General features: G+C 45.7%; 1 protein-coding gene across 4 annotated transcripts in view; it reads right to left on the bottom strand.

The window, feature by feature from the left end:
* The window catches only part of FOXN2 (forkhead box N2), a 30570-nt gene extending 21752 nt beyond the window's left edge, over window positions 1–8818 (bottom strand). The window contains exon 1 of one of the 4 annotated variants that reach the window (XM_035565317.2): window positions 8715–8818. The gene's annotated coding sequence lies outside the window, so the exon portion shown is untranslated. Of the gene's footprint in view, window positions 1–4827; window positions 5079–8005; window positions 8111–8714 lie in introns of those variants that run through there. The other 3 variants (XM_035565345.2, XM_035565335.2, XM_035565325.2) reach the window with 3 other exon arrangements.
* Window positions 8819–20252: the final 11434 nt, after the last annotated feature.

Below are 20252 nucleotides of genomic sequence, written 5' to 3'. Positions count from 1 at the left end.
GTGCCACGGCGACCCTTCCCCAAACCAGCAGTACTAGAGGTAACAACGTGCTGCCACTGCTTTATTACTGCAGCTGCCACAGGCAACACACGGCCTGACTTCGTTCTGCCTAGACTCAACAACCTAGAGAAAAAGCATTCGACCTCTTGTTAAAAACAAGAAAAAAAAAAACCACTACTTTTTTGTGTCATGTTGTTGTGTGAGCAGAGCTGCTGCTTGACCCTTCTTCACTTCTCATCTCAGTGCATGGCGGTGTCAGATGGAAGGTGCCACACAGCATCTGTGAGCACACCCACAGCCCAGGGCAGGACAACCCCCTCTAGAATTCGACATGCCCCTTTGTTTCTGTAGGACTAGCCAAGCAACCAGGTCGCATCAGCTAGCAGCATATTTGGGAAGACCTGTAAACTGCTAATAGTGCAGTCATTTCCCTCTAGAGTTGGGAACAGACCATGCACTGAGTAACAGAGCATGATTTTAATCCAGGGGAAGAGATTTTTTTAAAGGTCTCACACTGATGTCAAATAAGAGCAGCACTGGAACCACACTCAGTGCAACAAGCTCAGGGCATGCAGCCTTTGTTACAGGAGTATTTGTACAGTCTCTACATAGGTTTTGTAGAAACATATACAGGCTCTGTGAGAGTATTTAAAAATATGATATCTATATGATAAAAAATGATATTATTTATATGATAAAAATGATATTTAAAAATATCAGCACGTGCTTTTGCTTGCAAGCAAGTACACCAGCATTAACCTCTTCTATTGATTTTTCATATTCCCTTGCATATATAGGAAATGCAGCTACACCAGGGATTGTCCCGACTTAAATACATCAATGTGTACATTGTGTTGTTAAAACGGCACAAGAAGCACACATACAAATGACTGTCACCACTCACACAAAGTTTGCAATACACTTTCCAGCCAGCACGCTCACAGCAAAGGACCAACGAGAGGCTTTTTGTGTGTTAAGGGGAAAAGTAACACAACTCCCTACCCAGCTAGTGAAAACCCATTGATAAAAAGCTGGAAACATTAAAAGCACCACATTCACATGTGCTGTGAGCATTCAGAGCATGGCACCAGCCCATTTTTCCATCGATTTAACCTTCTCCCCTCCCTCCTCTCCTTTATCCGAGGCTCCTCTCCACTTCACAGCATTGTTCTGCAGGCTGGGGTCAGAGTCAAGTCTCCAAAGCGCTGCAAAAGGCCTATATTTGATTACAATGCTGTGTGATGTCACGTATCCAAGACAACTACGGCACTATGGTCTCCTGAGGACAAAACTACCTCTTGGTCGCAGATCTCAGCAGCCTGGCATGCAACTGCATGCATACATGGACTCCAGTCTGGGCAGCTGTGCTCCCAGCAAGGCAGGGCACCAGCACCCTGCCCACCCCTCCTCCTCCCTTGTAAGCCAGGAGAACTGAAGGGTAATTGTTTAAGGCGTTCATCCGCTTCTTCAAGCCAGTCTGCTACGCAGAGAACCTGTGAACTTCTGCATTTCTTCCTGGCAAAACTATGCGCAAAAGAAAACAGAGGGGCTCCAGGTGCAATATTTCCAAGCTTCTCCCATTTTAATGTCAATAACCTCCCACACCCTTTCATCTAATTAAAGGCAGGGGGAAAAAAAAGGAAACTAATAAAAACTGATGAAAGGATCCGATATTAGTAGAAGCTAAAACACACTCAGCAAAATTTGAAAAGGGAAGGGAATAAAACCTTATCATAGCCCAGGGAAGGGAAGGGCAGGCAAGGAAACAGATTTTATCCAACATCTAATTTGTATTAAAAAAAAGTTTGTTAATTAAATATACATACATATACACACACACACGTTTTTGTGATTAAAATAAGTACTTTAAACAAAAATGATATGTAAATTCAGATAGGCCCAGGATACTGGGCCCTCCAGGCCTCATCCATCACAGAGCCTTTCCACTGTGTCCTTCAGTGCCGCCTCCAAGAAGTCTGAAATCACGAAGCATTGTGAAAGGCTGCAGCCAGCTTGGGACAAGGTTCCTCCTGCCTTGGATTTAAAACGCGCATGCGAAAACAGTCTGGGCAGAACAGAGAAATTAGGAAGTGAAAAAAATAAACCAGGGAAATCTAAACCATTTAAAAGAACTTGGGTGTCACTGAAGGTGAAAAAGCTTGGTGGGTTTTTTGTTTGTTTTTAAATAGGAAAAATGCTCTACCTCCAATAGCAAAGCTGCTTAAATTCAGTACACTGTTTGCTAAATGAACTAAAACACACACACAAATGTGAGCCACTGATATGTTCAGAAATGCGTCATTTGAGCAAATGTATTGCCATGTAAGTCTGATGCTAATTTTGTTTTCATGATAACTGTTACATGTCATCCCCCTGAACCAGAAGTGAATATTCTTTTAGCTACATTTCAGCTACTTTCAGTAACAATTTACCACTACTAGAAAACAATGTTATATTTTCCATATCGCTTTTCTGCCTTCTTCAGCCTTACAGCACCAGAACTCCTCATTTTCCGCTGGAAACCAACATGCTCGAGCTTCACCTGAAGTGACCCTTATGCAAGATTTAATTTAAAAGCATGGTCAGAGCCTAACACACACAAAAAAAACCCTTCACATTACAACTTAGTAATTGACGAGCTTTCACAGATTGCTATTTCCCAGCTACAGCTACTGAAGTGCAAGTTTTCCTCTCAGCTGTCAGGCCCAGGCACATTTTGAGAGGGTTTTTCAGGAATCCTCCCTGCGCAGGACAGGCCCAACTTCTGCACTGCTGCTTTATTTTCCTTTTAGCCGTATCCCAAAAGCAGCCATTAGCATTGACATACCTTGAGACAGGCCAAATATCCGAACACCACCTGCTGGCATCCTCTGAAGCACTCAGGCACTGCTCATGTACTGTTACCTGCCGTCCCCGTGCAGACACGAGGAACCACTGCGATGCTCTTCACACTGCCCATCTCCCCAGCCCTTTTCATAACAAGGGCACAGCAACCCCCTCCCCCCCCCAAAGCCATCTTTCTCTGAACCCAACTCCGTTGAATTTGTCTTTCTGTATTAAAATTACATCAGAAGAATCCCTCTGCTAACAATGGCTGGGGCACAAAATGATCTTTTCCTCCCCACAGCAGTCACACGCTGGAACAACTGGGCCGACCGGGTTCCTCGCACAGAAAGACTGCCCAGTTTATCATCATACGGAGCCCTGTGGGCTGACGGCACGCCTTCAAATGAAATCCGACAGATGATGCAAGTTTCTCTGACTGTAAAGGAAAGGCACCTGTGCTAACAGGTAGGCTATTGAAACACCAGCTGACATTTGACACTTCTCAGACCGCACAGTCAAAAGTCCAAAAGCAAATGAGCTTGTACTTTGACTGGTCAACATCCCTAAACCAAATCACATTTTCTGATAGCTGGTCTAGGGATTTTGGCTCACCAGCCAGAGGATGAGGGTTGAGTAATTGCTCCTGCTGTTTGGCAACAAGCTTCCCAGCTCCCACTCACAGTTTGAGTTTGTGTGAGTTTTTCAGTCACCGAGCAATCTTCACGGCCAGTAATTATCTTTTAGGCGACTACACACTTGTCCGGAATGCAAGCACAATGCAGTGCAGCAACAGGTTGTTGCAAAGGAAGCAAACAGAAGACCACACATTAACCAGGAAACTACAAGTAGCTACAAAGTGCAAGACTGGAGCGCACTAAAAATGATCTGAGGAAAAAAAGAAACAAAGCCTGAGCATGGTTGCATGGTCTCTCTACCAGAGGCAGGCTTTGGACGTACGTCAAGTCACACTTTGTGAAGCGCACACCCCACCCCCCAAAAAAAAGCAACTTGTTTTATCCAGTACACACAGGTGGGATGCTCACCTGGTGGAAAATGAGCAAAATAATACAAAGATGGAGGAGAAGCACCTGAGTACCTCCAATCCAGTGCTTATTAGATGGAAAACATGGTCACTCAAGTAAGGTCAGAGGTATCCAGTGATGCTGTTGAGAGGCACAACGAACAATGCCAACCAGTAGTTCTGACACGGACAGGCTGTGCTCAATGCCAACAAAGGGGAAGGACAGCGCTGCCTCTCCTATGATGCCACACAGGTATAGAGCGCACAGCAACTGGAGGCCTTAGGCCTGACCTAGATCCATCTTTACAATGCTGCGTTTCAAACTTGTTCCTTTGGTAAATCCCAGAGAAGTGGTGGTACCCAGACTGGACTAGACTGCCATCCTGTAGGACAGCCAATGGGGGTACCACTGGGGCAAGCAGACCACATCGGGACTTTCTGCCAGCAAGAACCGGGTGAAAGCAAGCACAACTCATACTCAAATCCTTACAAAAGGCACAGAAGGAGCGATTTCTACAGCAGCAGTAGCTAATTTAATAAAGGAGCTCTTAAGATACCCTAACCTCTGAAAAAAAGCAGAGAGCTTGAAGTCTAGGTTGAACTTAACAGAAAAAAACTTTGAACACAATAGAAAAAAATAAAACCTACATTGCTGAGTTTGGGCATGAATCATCTCATATACACACAAATTGCAAGCTTCTCTTGAAATGAAACTGGCACTCTGGTAACCATCCTGTATCGCAGATACTTCCACCCTAAACACAACAGCCAGTCCTCCCAGTTACCTCCAGGCAGACCCCCAGGCCCTCAACAGCTCTTTTCCAGTGCAAATGGGATCCAACGCTTGTGCTTCGGAAGCTGTAACATTTTAAAGAAAGGAGGCAAAGTACCAGAGGTCACAAGGATGCTATCCAGCATCAGACAGCACTTCATCTGCACTACATAATTCATTACTAAAGCATGGGTAAGTTGTCTCTTACCTGAATTGTATTTTGTGAGTGCCCTGGAGTATCCCTAGGTGCTTTTACCCAGCACAGTAAGGAAGAGAAAGAAAGTTTATCATCGCTCAACATGTGCTCAGAACAGCGAGTGAGAAGGCACGTGCAACATGGCAGGGAACGGATAAACATGTATTACATGCAAAGGTCCAGTCAGACAGCATAGAAGCATCTCAGACGTTTCTTGTTTTACTTGTGGATGTCTTCTCTGGGAGTCAAGGAAGCTGCCAGAGCTGGTAAAAGACATGCACACAGCTTACAAAACCTAAGACAGAAACCAATCCTTTAATTTATGATACCGGGATCTGGACAAGGTTTGCAGTTTGCAAGTGCACACTTGTCAGAAGACAAAGCAGCGTGTTTACATGAGTCACAAAACACTGATGACAGCAGAATTTCTGCACAGGAAGTTGCACAACACTATTTAATTGTCAAGCAGGAGGCACACAAGGCAGACTCAACTGCCTCAGTCTATCTACTTCCCTCGAAAAAGCACACCGGTTGCAACTAACACCATGACATCTCATGTACGAGCTTATCCATAATGCATCTCATTACATGGGAGGGGGCGGAACAACAAAAAGAAAACTCAAGGAGCCAAATGGAACAAAACGGGCAGGATTCACACCTCTGCTAAAAGGTAAAAAGCACGTCCTGCTCCATCCCTGCAGCTGACAGTCTTCACTTCAGGGGACAAAAGGCCTAAGGGCTGCTTCTCATTGATGTACAATCTGTGAAGGAAGGCAGTATTTCACATAGCTGATTTTGCACCTTGATGGTGCAGTACGAATATCCCATCGAAGGATACGGCCTGAGAGGTGTAGAGCAACAGCAGCGGTGGGCACACCATCCCCTCTTCCAATGCCTGCACGTTCTGCAACCTCACAGGTTATGATCCAGCTGTCCAGCTGGGAGGAAGGCAGAATTATAACCCTAGTGGCAACAGCGTAAGAACTGCTACTGTTTTTATGGGAACCTACATTTCCATGCAAGAGCCGTACCACTTTCTCACCAGTTTGAACTAATCCCTGTATGGCCTCTTCAGGTGCCAAGTCATCTTGTTCGCTGAAAGAGTCGGCCTTTGCTCTGTGTGATGGTTCTTCAAGGCAACTGAGCTGAGCAGGCAGAGCCTATTTTTAATAAAGATGGTAAAAAATGAGATGCCTCTAAGCCTCTATCTTCTTTCCCAGTGCTACACTGACTTGTCAGGCACTCCTTCTAGTGTGACAGTTCCAGTACACATCCCTGTATCTGTTAAGTTCCTTAATGGACTGGCATGCTCCTACACTGCAATAGCTGTTGGCAATGCTGGCACCTTTCATCATGAACTCCCCAGAGGAAATGGGAAAGCTCTTCAAGAAGCAAACGTTTGGCAGTTGGAGCTGTTGAATCAGCACACTCCTTGGTTGATGTCCCTTTCGGAATAAAACATCTTTAGGGCTAAGCAATACCTACAGAGCCCCTTCAGTACAGCTTAGCCTGCAGCACCTGAAGGGAACTTCATCCTGGCAACAAAAGCATCAACCAGGTTTTATAACAGTGAAACACCCTGAGAGCGCTTGGAACCACACACCTGGAATGCTACAGGACCAATACCTCCAACCCCAAAATCCCTCTGCTCCCAAAGGCAGCACTGCAGCCTGAACGAACATAGCATCCTCACCACACTCTGCAAGCATAAATGTGATGTAGAGCATCAGAGCTCTGCTTATGGGCACATTAAAAAATGAAACAAAACAGAACATAGAAAAGTCCTACACATGTTTTAGGTACCTCAAACATACGGTGTGAGAATTACCATATCTTTTGTATTTCTACAAAAGCCAAGTCACAGCTTGACAACAGTTTTAGGCCAGCATAAGCAACAACAACTGCCAGAAAAAGCAGTTCCCCCCGTGACCACTCTGGCTGCTCATACCCATCTCCGCACTGACCCAGTCCTCAAGGTGATGCGGATGTCAGTGTGGTGTACCAGACCAAAAGGACAGGTGGATAAAACCGAGGTGAGGCTGGGACGTACCCTTGTACCAATGGCAGGAAGGGACCACATGCTGAGTACCTACACTGGGATGAAGGCAACATGGGAACAGACGAGCACAGAAATCATGACAGCTCACTACCTTATTCCATAAGCAGCACAATGGAATTATCCTGCAGAGCACTTTGCACTGAGGCATACAGAAACTATTCCCAAGGTCCAAAGAAGCTGGACGTGCACTGGACCTGAGCAGAAGCTGTGCTGCTGCAGCACCATAACATCTGGTTTAAAAATAATACATACTGGTACTCATCTAAGTTCATTGGCTCAAGCTCTGTGCCATGCTAATTGCTACAGTACAGGTTTCAGTTCAAAGCTGCCTTGTCCAGCTACCTTCTGTAGAGCTTGGGAAATGTCAAATGGCACCTGTCAAAAACAAACATGCACCAACACCACAACGCTATTCCTAGTTTTGTTGACATAAGACTGTGCCAGCTTAATTTATCTTGCACAGATTCATCATCACACTAGACTTCTAGGAGGATACAAGACCCCCAAATCAAAAAACATAACAGAAGTTGATTGAAATGATTCACATGACAGTACATTACAATCCAACCATTACCCAAGTCCACTGGAATCTAAATCACCTGTAACAAGATTTGGAGTGTATATCACTTACCACCTTTCTTAAAATTATCTTGATCTGTGCCAAACCACGGGATACGCACAAACCTAACCAAATTATCCTCAAAGCACTGAGGTAAAATATAATTCAGCATTTTTTAACCTGTTTTGCAGAAAACGTTCATTGCTAACCTAGCCAGCCACCAAAGTAGGGACATAAGCTTATTGGGCCCTGCCTCTTTGTTTTGGCTTTAACAGAATCCATATATTTATGAACAAAAGTCTGATTCCCCTACAAACGGAGACACCAGGTGTATGTCCAGGTAAGCCACACACAATGTTACGCTGTTCCTCGGCCACCGGTGTACTTCGGCATCAGGCTCCACCTCACGCACGTAAAAGCCCCAGGCCTGTGAATCACCAGGAGCAGAACTCAGCCCTGTCAGGTGCCTAACAAAAAGGTTTCCAAAGCCTTAACCTCACCTGCAGGATGTTCAGCCCATCTCCCTCACCTTTCCAGCACGCAGCTCCAGCAGAAGCACTACGCACACCCACCTGCATTCCTGGGGAAACTTTCTACCAATTTCGTCAAAGCCACGTACTGCACACAGCAGAATAACCTGAAGCGCTTACTGCTTACTTAATTCAGTCACTACCAAACGAACAGCTTCAGAATTTTATTTTATACGAAAAAAATCTTGAAAACACGGAAGAGCGAAGCGCGGCGGCCGCCGGCGGCTCTGCTGCGGCGGGCCGAAGGCAGGCTCGGGGGAGGGCGAGCCGAGGCGGCCGGCAGCCTGCCTCCGTGAAGCTGCGCGACCGGCCTGCCTCCTCATTAGCGCTCATCAGCTAACGAGCCCGGCTCCCCGGGGCCGGGCGGGCACAGCCGGGGGCCGCGGGAGGAGGAGGAAGAGGAAGAGGAGCCGCCCCCTCGCGCTGCCGGGCAGCGCTTCCTCCCGCCGCCGCACGCCGAGGGCCGGGGCGCCATTTCGGGCCGTGCCGTGTGGTGTGGTGCCGAGCCGAGCCGTGCCGAGCCGTGCCCGCGGCGTTCCGCCCGCCGCGCCATTGTCCCCCACGGCCCGCGCGGGGCCCGGCCCGGCCACGCGTCCCCGCCGCCCCCCGGCCGCTTCCCCGCGCCCGCCCTCCCGCGCGCCGTTTCCCGGCTGAAGCCTCTCAGACCCTCCCAAAATAATAAATATTTTTTTGAAAAATAGAGAAAGCAACCGCCAGCGGGAGACGGGATGGGAGGCGGCCGCTCACTCACCGCGGTCATGAAGCCGCGCTGCCGGGAGCGCGGGCACAATATGGCAGCGGGGGATGTGTCAGGGAGCAGCAGCTGCGGCGGCGGCGCCTCCCTCCCCGCCTCCCCATGGCAACCGGGCCCGGCCGCCACCCCTCCGCCGCCTCCCGCCGCCTCCCGCCCCGCCCCGACACGGCCCGGCACGGCTCGGCCCGCCCAGCGCCCCCTCAGCACGGCACGGCAGGGATCCAGCCCGCCCCGGCCTCCGGGTCCACTGAGGCGCCCGGCCAGGGGGAGCGCGGCTCGCGTCGAGGCTCCCCGGCCCTGCCCCTGCCCCCGGCCACCGACCGCCCGGAAAAAGTTTCCCGGGAAGCTTCGGTTCTGAAAAGGAAAAGGGGGGGGGGAAATCCAGCACCAACAAAAAACCGGCAGCAAAGTTAAAAATGTGAAGCTTTGCAGCTCTGCTTCCCTTTTCCCTCACATCTCTAATCGCCTGTGTGCTTTTGCCTATTCCTCTTTTCCTGAAAACCACATTTATTTATTTATTTTTTTCACAGAATGCTGGGCTTGCTTTCCCCAGAGATTAAATCTGCCTTTTTTTTTTTTTTTTTCCTTGTGTCAACTTGACAAAGAATAAGGATCCTGGCTGCAAAAGTCTGCACGCTGCCATGTTTGCTCTGCGTTGCCCCGCATTGTGCTCGCCCGTGCCTTTGGATTTAAGCTTTTCAGGGCAAGAACTTGGCTGTTTGCTCAGCGCAGTTCACAGAGCTGTGCGCACTTAGTTTTACAGCATAATAATAGGAGCTGGGAAATCATTCACAGGCAGCAGGAAGAAGTTTTCTTTTGCACCCAACTGCCGCTACAAAGTTTGTTCAACCTTCCAAGGCTTCCTTGCTGGCTGAAGGACACAGCTTTTGCCTGCCTCTGATGCATTGCAGAAATTTCTTTTGTAAGGGAGGATGGGAAAGTGTAAGGGTTTCAAGGGAATTCCCCCATTCCCCCACTCCTCGTGAGCTGGAACCATATATATATATGTATTTATTTTGAAATTGTTTGCCATTCAGAGAACGTTTTTTGTTTGTTTGTTTGTTTTGTTTTTGTTTTTAATTTTAGAGTGAGGATGACTCTGGCACATGATACCACAGACAGACCTTTCTCCCAAGGGTAGATTAAATCTAGATGCAGAGAGGCCCAGTCCACATACAGGTTCTTCCCATTGCACTGTACAGCATGGCCAGGTCCAGAAACAGCATTCAAGTTGCCTTTTTCTCTCTCTCTCTTTTTATTTATTTAATTTTTTCAGCTTCAGAAGTTATCCAGAGCCTTTCTACCCTCTTGGTAGAAAATGGAGGTGCACTTACATTATATATTACTAAGGGCGTCCAAGGTTCAAGGCGATTCCTCAGCCATTAAAAACAGAATGAGCACCGCTGATACCAACAACACTTTGCCTGTCATGGGCTCTTTTACCTATGTTACTGATCCTCTGTCTCCAAAAATTACGCGCTGCATCTTGCCTTGGTAGCTACCAAACCTCACCTACTTCAGGCCAAGGGGGGACCCAGGCTGAGGGACTGCATAAATCCCCAGCTATTATTGATCTGGCCATTTAAATCAAGCAGCTACTGCCTGGATGATTCGCCTGTTTATAGCTGAATCAATCTTCACCAATATTTCTGCACACTGCTATGTCCCCACCTAATGTCATGAGGGCTACAATGCCCGCACATTTTTAAAAGTCCAGCAGAGCAAACATGCTCAGCCAGAAAGCACGTCCTGTGGTTTACTGCTCTGAAAGGCACTGCCTTTACACAAGGTCACTGTGTTTCTCATGGCAGCCCTGGGTGCTGTGGCTGCATTTGCAGAGCAGGCAGCGTTTGCACCACCGCTGCTCTGGCAAGCTCGCCTGCCCCACCACATGCTTCCTTTTGTTCCTCTGCCCAGCACTATTTGCCTGTTGAAGCCAGGGTGTGTCGGCTTGCCTTTTGCCCAGCTGTTTGACCCCCTCAAAGAGGGCTTTTTCAATAAAATATCCGTCAGACTTCAATGTATTTTCCATGAAAGCTCCGCCACTGGCCACTGAGGATAGCATCCATTCTCACCTAGTAGTTGACTACGTTTACACCCTGACATTTAGAGCAGAGCTGCCCACAAATTTTCCATTTACTCTTTAAAAATATAGTCTGAGTTCAGTAGGAACTGATGCCTTCTCACTTTTGTGTGTGTGTGTGTTTTAGTGAAAGAAAAAAATGCAAACACAAAGGAAAAAAAAAAGATATAAACTGAAAGTGTCCTGAACTGAAGTGAGCGCTGCCTCAAGGAAACAAACAAAAAATAAAGCCTTGGACTTTGAATGGGCATTTTATTTGAACAATGGTGTAGCATAACACTTCAAATAAAATAAAATGCTTCTGTGCCTTCTGAAAGACATCATCTTTATCTTCCCCAATCATCCCTACTGTTGGACATGCCTACATGAGGGGTTTCTCTGGCTTTAAACTATACTGTACTGTAGAAAATCCAGTAGCTATGTATCAGTAAAGACAATAAGCAAGCTTTAAGGCTTTCTGGAGCACCTTCTGCACCACCTGGTTAAACTCCAACATCAACCAGAGTTGACTTTATTCTTTTGCTGCCTGTGAAATGACAAGTGATGCAGCAGTGGATTTGAGAAGGGGGACAGGAGAAGGTGCAGGACAATCCTCAGAAAGGCTTCAACTTTCTGACTTGTATGACATTCATCCCAACAACTCACCGTAGTCAGAACTCTAAAAGTGCCTGTGATTCTATAACCCCATGTTTCTGTGAGCAGTTGCAATTCTGCACCAGCTCACCTGTACAGTGTTGGAGCACCCAAAGCTGCCCCAGGTCTGGTGGAAGGCCCAGCATTTTCTGTGGGTATCACCAGAGCTGGCAGAGGGTACAGGAGGATGGAGGAATGTGTGCTCAACTCCTGGCTTGGTGTGAGTGCTGAGTTTCATCCCTGCTTCACTACAATGATACAGTTTGCCTGCTAAATCCTGCGGGCAATTTCTGAGAGCAAGAGGGAGCAGATGGTGGAGGGCTGCGAGCAGCCACATCGGGCAGAGACAAAGCCACCTGTATCATCCCGGCACTCCTTTATTCACCCATGAGAAGCTGGAGAGCCACGGCACAGAGGCTGAACTGCCATGCTGCTTTGTGCAAAATCCTTGAAATCTGCTTCTTCTGAAATTTAGGTTTGGAGGGATTAAATCATTCTTTCCTGCAGTTCGCCCTGTCCCACTGCCCTGGGCTCCCTTTTGCTCCCCCAGCATTGTCACAAGGACTCCAGGACATGTTGGCTTTCTACCACACACTGGCAAACAACAAGTGGGGCTGAAGAAAACCTACAGCAAAAGAGCAACCAAGAAAAGCAGAGCTTTTATATATAACAAAGACACACTGCTATTTCCCAAAACAGACCTTTAAAATAGGCAGAATAGACATTACTTGTGCTACACCACTGGACTTCACACAGATGCTCAGGGTGTTCATCCAGTGCTCCCTTCAGTCCCAAAAACTCCACCAGAGGTGGGTGCAGGAGGCATGGGGAAGATGGACTGTTGGGGTAGGTGCTGAGGAGGTGGCAGGAGGTGGCCTCCACCCTACCTTGTTCTCGTGTCACCTTCTGCACAAAGCCAATGCAGACTCAGCAGAGGCTGCTGATGCCTGCTGGCCCTGCTCCAGGGCTGGCCTTGGAGGCACTGCCCACTCAAGGACAAGTCCTGCCTGCTTTGCCAAGGCCAAAAACTCTCACTGCTGTCTCTCCCTTTCCAGGCCCTTGCACCATTTCTTGCCAGAGGCGAGTTCTCTTCAGGGCACTCATGGCTCAAGTTGTCTTGTTCTGTCTGTGGTTGTGTTTTTATTTTGATTTTTTTTCCTCTGGGCAGAAAATAAACCCTTCCACCTCTTCCATGTTAGGGTCACTATCTTCAGACCTTCTATCTTGTTGATGGTAGAAGTCTTTTATACAGGTATCCTGGGATAAGGCTTTCCCCCTGCAGAGAGGACTATCATCCAGACCTGTTTCATGGAGGATATTATTTGGAGAATCCACTGGGAAGATGCAGTCTGCCTCCCAGAAACTGCAGTCTGCCTCTCTGGGGAGGAGCAGACAAGGGCAGAAGGGCACAGCAGGGACTTGCCATGAGTGCATCAGCCAGACCTGACCCATGCCACTCAGAGCCATGAAAGCACCTCCTCCCCAAACCAGGCAGCCACTGATCCTATCCTCTGAAGGACAGGGACCAAGGCAGGGCCAGGGCCAGACTGCATCCAGCACAAGGCTGATCTGCTAGCAAGTGTAGAGATCTGGCAGAAGGCCCAGAAAGAGATACCACAAAAAATGAAAGCAGCAATGGGACTGCAAAAATGGCTTTCTTTCCTGGGATGGCGGTAACATATTCATTGCTCGGACCCTGGGATTTTTATCACCAAAATGGTGCTGTTGATTTCACAGCCCTTTGTATTGCCACCAAGAAACTGCTGGACCAATGCTTCCCATTAGACCCAACAGGTCCTGCAATCTGGCCCAGTCGGCAGAGGAGCAGTGACATGACACATTGTGAAGCTGGCTCGCATTTTTGTCCAGCTCGGCTCTGGACACAGGTCTGTGAGGTAGTTGCGCAGTCTGTCAAGGAGCAGTAGGAAGATGGCAGTGTGCAGCAATACTTTTTACCCGAGAGGCTGAGAGCAGGGAAGGGCAAGCAGGGAACTTGCACATGGGCAAGAATTAGAAGTCAGATGGTGTGGGCATGTGATAGCAAGACTGGCAGCGAGTCAGTAAGCCCAATTTACTGTGCCAGGATTTCTGCAACAGACGTAAACTCTCAGTCTGGGTTTATAGTGCCTCTGCACCTAGCATCATGAAACCAGTGGTCCTCTGGTCCCAGTGACCTACAGCCAGTACATCCCTGTGTAACTAACACCTTGTATATATATCCTAACACACCTAGGAGCAGCATTGCCTCCTCCGGAGCAGCATTGCCTCCTCCACAGCAGCAAAACAATGCTGCTCTCAGGATCTGCTAACCTCTATTTCTTCCCATCGATTTATATCCCTGCTTGCCATGAGAGAAATGCTGCCCCAGCTCTGTTTGGACACCTGCTTCTTCTAGGACTTCTGGGTACAAACAGTATCTCAGATTTGCGTTGATAACTTGTTTGAAATGATGGCTTCAGAAAGACTTATTACTTCTTCAGGTTAGTGTGCCTGCCTACTGCATGGCAACATGCTGCTTGCGTTTTTTGTCTGTGAACTTCTCCCAGTTTGCTCCCTCCTACCACCAGCTAAGCACATGAGCTCTCTCCTCCCCCTAGGCAAAACCATGAGGATTCCTGTGCAGTGCATGATTTTTACCATTTCTTCTTCCTCAGTCCTGCTGCCTGCTTTCTTTGCTCTCTTTCATCTCTCGCTATGTCCTAACTGGGACTCAGCCTTGAGGTTCTTGTTTAAATCTGGTTGTAGCTACATAAAGATAGGTCAGAACTCCCCCCGTTTTAAGGACTGAATGTGCTGTACTCTCTGCTTTTTTATTTCCCCCTTAAAAGTTCCTCCTAAAATTGGAGGTATTCTAACATCTACTGAAACCCACTCTTCACCACTGATTACCTCTAAAGTGTAGACCCAGAGCTCAGACAAGTAACTATAGGGGGAATACAATCCAGCAAGTGATTAGATGCTTTATCAACCATACAACCAAAGCGTGATACAACCACAGTGGTTGGAAAGGTATTCAGAGCTGGTTTCTGATGGTAGTATCCCTGCTGCACTGCATGCTGCATGTCTGAGAACCGACATACACACGTTGGATCACCATTGAAACTCTGAAACTCTAGAATATTGGGTATCCAAAACTGTTTACAGAGCTAATAAGTTATCTGTGTTAGAAAGACCTTGGTATGCTGGGAGTCACTTTGGGTGGGAATACTTGCATTTGTTTTTTCAGTACGCTATCTCAGTAAATTATGGAAGCCCAAACCTGTTTGAGATGGTTCTACCAAAACAGAATAGTGAAAATTTTGTCAGTTCAGCTATGCCACTTAAGGAAGACATTTTACAGGCTTCTAAATGATACAGCCAGAAAAGCATGACAAACAGGCTACGCCAAAGCAGCCTGGTTTGAAAGCCCATGCTGAAGTAGCTGCTCAAGAATGGGTAAATCAAACTTCGAGTAAAGCAAATGTGGCCTCCCATAGCATTTGGACTATATATTTAGCAGAGTCATCTATTTACACTTAAGCAGGAGGAAGCTTATCTGTAGACTTTATATTCTCAACAGTGTAAGGAATAAAGACATCACTTTTACTATTGGAGAGAATCTTGCATTTTTAAGAGATAACTTACCTCCCTCTCTTCTTGGGTAATACAAATACCTTACAGAAAATAGTAGCAATTTCCTAAATAAGACCAAGTCAATTGTTTCTGTTGTGCACAAACAAAAAGATTCATGCATTTTAGTAGATAACCCATTATGTAATCTGGCAGGCTGAATTACCCAGAGATACTTTGTTTTGAAAGGAGTGCAGATATCCTGCAGGTTTAATTGCCAATAAATCAGCATGACCTCCACTCCCTGACACTTTTTTTTTTTTACAATGATCTTTTCAAGCAGAAAATGAGGAGACTGATTTTTACAGTGTGTGCCTACTGCCTATAGTGAGATAAGAGCAATGACACACACGCAGGTTCCTCCATTAAAAGCTATGCTAGATAATGAAGGACTCAATCAATGGTGTGTTCTGTTTTCTTTCTGTTTATTTTCACCTTGTATTATCACGCTCACTTTTTGTTACAATTAGGAGAGCACTTGCTTGTTTAACAATTGGCTTTCAGCTTACATCCATGTATTCTGCACTACTAGAAATGAATTTATTTGTGGTTCATTTTTATACTTACATTTAAGTTTTAAGGCAGATGGCAATAGTTCAAGTTCTCATCTGGGTATAATACCTTACTAAGCATTCTGCAGTTTAGAGAGAGCCTGAATATTTTTAACTGAAAGTATTTTGTTTTGATTTCGATGCTTATTATGGTGCCTCTCAGTAACAAAGGTTTTATGTTTTTACATTACTATTCAAAATAAAAGTTTTGATTTAAAGCTGGGGGGGTGGGGGGAGAAGCTACACCTAGCCTTACTGCACATCATAAACTTTACTACTCATATAATCTTTTATTTGGCCTATCTTTAATCCAAATATCTTCAAGCATTTCCAAGTGCTTAGCTTCATAACACTGTCCAAGGCAGCTGGTTCTTATCAGCTCCTCTAATATATAGGTGGACTGGTACAGGGAGCGACTGGGAGGTGAACCGCATCTCATCATTGCACAGTGGTGGGCTGGGGTTCAGCATCTCTGAAATAATTGCCAGAGAGATCTGTTTTCATTCTGCTCTTATGTTTTTGGCTGAATTAGGAAGAGCACAGATCTGTTGCTCTGCTGTCAGACAGTTTTGGATTTGCTTTAGACAGGCCAGTGAGCCTGTGGTGACGCCTTCCTAATGGTGAGTCCAAGATCAAGAGGAAAACACAAGCTTTCCAGAGCTGTTGCAGGTAGGACTCCTTTAAGAGATGCTCTCTGGTTGTCACCTTTTGCACAGAAGTCAGATTGGGGATGGGGTAAGCAGGACTGCATATTTCTTATATATTTTATACATGATGCAACTCTCCATGCAACCCTTTCATGTCAATTGTTGTCAATATTGTCAATCATGTCAATACATTTCTTTTCAAATCAAGAGACAGCTGTATAGTTATGCCATCACTGGTATCGAAGTAGTGACCCAGGCAGTCCAGGTTATTGGTTTCAGTGACTTCATGTTATGAGAAGAGCATCACTGAGTTCCTGATTCTCTCTGTCTAGGGCACACATGGGTTGAGGTGTACTGATAATTACAATTTTGCAACCTAGTTCTGCAAGAAAGTTACCATTTGTCTGAATTTCATGCACAAAGTTGCTTGAAATTCCCTTCATATAAGAGAAACTCAAAGTGTGTGGTCCTTGTACAAAACAAATAGCAATGGCTATTTCATACGTGCAAACCAATTGTTGACAAATTTTTCAAGCAAGCTAAGAAAAGTCACCCTCACAGAGATGATATTCCAGCACTGAAATGGAAGATTCACATCCTGTTCCAGTCAAGGATTTTAAATAGGTCCCCTTTCTGGAAATATTAGAAAAATACTTGCCAAAGACCTTGTGTCTGGTTGTTGTACTGTCTCTGACAGCCAAAGCCACATTTTCTCTAAACTTTTTTTCAGCTAACGAACTTTGAAATCCTTATCACCACGTGTCTGTGGGCTGGCACGTCTCCTGCTAGCAGTGTCTGAACAGCTGGTGTGTAGAAATGAAATGAAGGCATACCAAGCAGATAAAAGTACCAACCTGTGACCTTGCCATCATGCAGGGTATAAAAGGCATGGGAGAAAAGAGTAACTGAAAGTTATCTTTATTCTCTAAACAAAAAATTATTCACTCTTTCATTGCCTGGGTAGGATGTGCTGGGCTGAAGGATCAACTGTGCTGAAACTCCTGACTGTGGAATAAAACTTAATCTTTTCAGTGTAATGGCACTGAATATAATCTCATGAGTAAGAGCAGGAGATGGATGAGGCCCTGGAAAATAAGCCTGGACTCAGATGTCCTGTTGATTACTGCCTTATTTGCAGAGAAGAAAGACTATTCAGCACCAGCTGGTGCATTCCTCTGTGGCATTCAGGAAGGCGCCTTCCAGTTGATTAAGAGCATCATAATGATCACACAGCATTTTGTTTGGTTGATATATTCTTATACTATCGTGGCCAGCAAACCTTATGCTATTAATGGCTCTGGATGAGTAGAGGAAGCCTTTTCTTTTGAAGCCAGTCCTTTTAGGCACATTCACAAAACCCATCAATCATGGATCATCAAGGTTTAAATCCAATTCACTATCAAAGCACCAACAAATATCTTGCTGGCATTAAACCTGTTGTCATGGATCTGCTGGGTATCTGAGGTACTCATGATAATAATGACATCCTTTGGGACTGGTAGGGTACACCTCTACACAGGCTAATACATCGAGCTGGGGAATAGCCCTTGTGGTGCTTGAATGGCATCTCCATCTCTTCAGCTGGGTAGTTTTGACACTTGGCGCAGCTTGTTCAGGGCTAGCAGGTCCCCATGCAGCACAGACATGTGCAGCATAGTGCCTTATAGACACATATCACAATGGCATCCAAGTATGAGCAGGGGATGGAAGCGTCCCAAGTATGTTTCAAGATGTGAGTGCAAGTTTACAAACTGTTAAAAAGCAGCTACAATGGTAGGTGTGCTGAATGTGGAAAGGACACAAAGCAATTCCACGAGGTGTCATGTGTGTTTGTCCACAAATGTCCAGAAAGAGATCATTGTCCAAGGCTGATTTTAGTCAAAGATCCAAAGAACAGGAGTGATGAGGAACGTTACTTAATCTTACTCTGCACACTTAGTCTAGCCCTGATAACAAAAGAAATACTCCAAAGTTTGTACCACAGCGAATCAACACTTTGAAACAGAGGTTCTCTGAAGCCCTGAACATCAAAACCAAGCTTGGTTTTGTCTCCAGCTGTGCCATACATACTGCTGATGTCAATCTCACCCCTCATTTCCCTCCTGTTCATCCACTCTCCTCTAGCTTCTGCAGCTCCAGCCTCTTGTCCTCCACCAGTCTTCACTGCCACAGCTGCTTCTTCAGCCTTATTCCCCATTCAGCAACACAGGGAAAATTGCAGATTTTCACTTCACCTTCTTTCTCCCCAGGTTATTATTGTTGGCTTTCTTTTCAGCAACACAGAATGTCGGTAAAAGAGCTGAGATGGTCCTTCAACCCTGTATTTTGTTCACTGAGCACAGAGCATATTGACAATGCAGTGGAGAGAATCAGCAGAAAATTGTGGGAGATTCACTTATGAGCCCATCATCACACTAAGTTGGCTGCATTGACTGGAGCTGTTCAGTCTTGCATTTCGTAAGCTGATGCTGCTTTCAAAAACCCTTCCTCTTATGTGGGGTAGATATCTGAAATTAGCTGAACCCACACAGCTTTCTTAATTGATAAAATATTTAGGGTATCCAGTGTCTCTTTTTAACTTCCATTGGTGCTAATGGATTTGCTTGGGCACAGCAGAAAAAGGATAGTAAACTAATACCTCAAAAACAAAAAGATGTCCTGATCTCCCACAGGAGTCAAGGTCTGAGATGATCTAAGATAGAACTAACACTTCTCCAATCTTGCTCCAGCCATGTATCAGAATTTGCTAAAATGACCGTAATCAAAACATTCATCACTGAACATTATACTTAACAACAATTTCCACATTTGCATATAGCATTGGTTACTGCTCAGCAGCAGTTTACAGCTCTTTAATCACTGCACAAGATTTTCTCTGCATGCCACTCAAAATATCAAATCTGATGTTCATGAGATGATGGGCTGTCCTACATGTTTGGGGACATCCTCATATAAGGCATTCAGAAACACTATGAGTTACTGACTGTACTCCACCTACCAATTTTTTTTCTTCTTTTGAAGGTTTAAGTCACTGTATGTATATATACATATGTGTATTATGCACACAGACATATTCTGCATATATATGTATTTTTTTTATATATTCTAGTTTAAATGTAAGATTATATATAAATGCTGAATGTAAATCTACCTTATTATATGTGTGCATGGAGCCCAGCAAAAGGGGGAAATATGTAGGGCCCTGGGCCCCCCACAGCCCTTAGTTGGAGGACCATAACCGGGGGAACAAAAACCTCCCAGCTGATTCTGAACTTGTATGGGATTTGCTGCTCCACCTGGATGCACGTAAGTCTATGGGGCCCAAGGAGATTCATTCCAGGGTACTCAAAGAGCTGGGTGATGTCATCGAGAGACTTCTCTCAATTATTTTTTAGGGGTCTTGGGAATCTGGCAAACATTGTTGCAGCTTTCAAGAAGGGTAAGAAAGAAGACCCTAGTAATTACAGGCCTGCTGGTCTCACTTCACTGCCTGGTAAAATTATGGACAAGCCTATTCTGGGACTTATTGAAAAACACTCAAAAGACAAGGCAGTCATTGGTGATAGCCAACATGGGTTCACGAAGGCAAAGTCCTGCTTAATTAACTTAATTTCCTTTGATGACAAAGTCATCCACCTTGACCAAATGAAGCCACTTAATGCAATCTTTTTGGATTTTAGCAAAGCTTTCAATACTGTTTCTCACAGTATCCTTCTGGACAAAATATCCAGCATACAGTTAGAAAAATACATAATAAGATGGGTGAACAATTGGCTGGGTCAATCTCAAAGGGTTGTAGTAAAAGGGGTTACATCAGGCTGGACCGGTGTCCAGTCACTAGTGGGGTTCCCTGGGCATTTTAAGGCTAGTTCTTTTTAATGTTGAGCAGTTGACTCCCTCGAGGGTAGACAGGCCTTGCAGAGAGATCTTTACAAATTAGAAGACTGGGCAAGCATCAACAACATGAAGTTTAATGAGAGCAAGTGCTGGATTCTGCAATTGGGATAGGGCA

This window comes from Cygnus atratus, chromosome 3 (genome assembly GCF_013377495.2).
Source record: "Cygnus atratus isolate AKBS03 ecotype Queensland, Australia chromosome 3, CAtr_DNAZoo_HiC_assembly, whole genome shotgun sequence".
In the NCBI taxonomy this organism is placed as follows: Eukaryota; Metazoa; Chordata; class Aves; order Anseriformes; family Anatidae; genus Cygnus; species Cygnus atratus.
The sequence above is the reverse complement of the archived record's forward strand: the minus strand, read 5'-3'. Positions and strand labels throughout refer to the sequence as shown.